The 1,626-nt window shown below is 49.8% G+C and overlaps 1 protein-coding gene across 2 annotated transcripts in view; it reads right to left on the reverse strand.

The window, feature by feature from the left end:
- The window catches only part of Golm1 (golgi membrane protein 1), a 51,381-nt gene extending 51,081 nt beyond the window's left edge, over nucleotides 1-300 (reverse strand). Inside the window, exon 1 of one of the 2 annotated variants that reach the window (XM_013031078.1) lies at nucleotides 224-300. The gene's annotated coding sequence lies outside the window, so the exon portion shown is untranslated. The remainder of the gene's footprint in view (nucleotides 1-223) is intronic. The other variant, XM_013031077.1, reaches the window with a different exon arrangement.
- Between the last annotated feature and the right edge of the window lie 1,326 nt (nucleotides 301-1,626).

The raw sequence follows: 1,626 nt of genomic DNA on the forward strand, positions 1-1,626 counted from the left end.
CGCCGCGCGCACAGACGCCCGGGGACGCGGTGCGCGCGCCTCGGCCGCCAGTCGGTCGCCTTCAGCTGGAGCTGGAAGATCCGCGCCACGCCTCCCCCTGGCAGCCGGGCCTGGGAGCGGCGGAGCAGGAAGCCGGAGGAGAGAAAAGGTACCTGGGGAGACGCGCACCCAGACTCAAGGAAGGTTCCAGAAGGGAAAGCCAGCCGCGCCCAGTGCCGCTCACCTCTCGGTGATCTCGGTCCAAAGCGCCTAGTGTAGAGGCGCTGGCGAAAAACGAGCCTTAGGAGATCTGAACGCCTCAAACTGTCCTTGCCCTTCTCTCCGTCTCTCCCCACTCCCACCCCCAACCCGCCGCGGGCAGCATCTCCGCGCGCGTTGGTGCAGCCTTACCCTGGATGTCAGATGGCATCCCCAGGCTCCTGCAAGCGTGGTCTAGGGCTCCCGGAGGAAGCCTGGGCATCTGGATATTTACACTAAGTACTGTGAGCCGAGTCTCCAAGAGCAGATGCCACAGAACCAATGACCCCTGGGGTCACTGTGCTGGAAAAGTCTAAAAACAATCATTATTGCCTCTGGCAGCACTATGCAGCCATGAGCTATTTAAGGAAGGAGGAAAAACTAAAAGAGCCAGAGTCTCACTTGCAGAGTTCTGAGACATAATCTTGGTATTCTTTGCTTGTTTCATCCCGATAATTTCAATATATGGCCAGGATAGGGAACAGGTTTAGAATCATCTCTTTTTCAAGGCTTCCTAGCCTCCTGGTCTGGAAAAAGAAGTCCCCTACTCTATCACAGTCTCAACACCAAAAAACAAATGAACACACAAACTACTTTTTTTTTTCTTTTTCTGGTGGAGGTCCTGGCACTGCCCCTGAGCTGTTTTGCTCAAAGCTAGAACTCTACCACTTGAGCCACTGCTCCAATACTGGCTTTTTATGTGCTTAATTGGAGATTAGAGTCCTACAGACTTTCCTGCCTGGGCTGGCTTGTAATTGTGATCCTCAGATGTGAGCTAGGATAGCAGGTGTGAGCCACCGGGCCCAAAGATGAATTCCTTTTATAAAAGAAGTGCTCCCAACTGAAATCATTTTTAAAAGAGGATGGGACACATCCATTCCAGGGGACCACGCAGAGGCAGGCAGGCACAGGAGAAAGATTATTATAAGGTTTATTAGAGGAGCCATATTTTCCCCAAGAGGGAGCACATGGCCTCCCTCACCATCCAGGTAACAGGAGGGTCTGGGGGAGAGAAAGTGAGGTAAATGGGAATTCAGGTGGGTTTGGGGTAGAGAGGAGGGGCCGGCTGTATTGAGGGAACTCCAGGAATGGGGGGGGGGCAGGTCTGGGCAGAGCGAAGACCAGAGATGAGTATAACACTAACAATTTAAACCAGAACAAAGATTCACCTTGACAAAGATGACTAAGCTACTTCACTACCACCTGATCCTGAACTTTCTTTCTTTCTTTCTTTCTTTTTTGTAAAGTCAAACCTAAGAGCGCAATAATATACAGTTTCCAGTATTATGTGATTATTTTGCTTAGAATGTAAACATTTACTTGAAAATATATACTGTACATTCAAAATAAAAATGCATTGAAAATTGCTATAATGAGAATGTAATACCT

This window comes from Dipodomys ordii, unplaced genomic scaffold, assembly GCF_000151885.1.
Source record: "Dipodomys ordii isolate 6190 unplaced genomic scaffold, Dord_2.0 Scaffold137, whole genome shotgun sequence".
In the NCBI taxonomy this organism is placed as follows: domain Eukaryota; kingdom Metazoa; phylum Chordata; class Mammalia; order Rodentia; family Heteromyidae; genus Dipodomys; species Dipodomys ordii.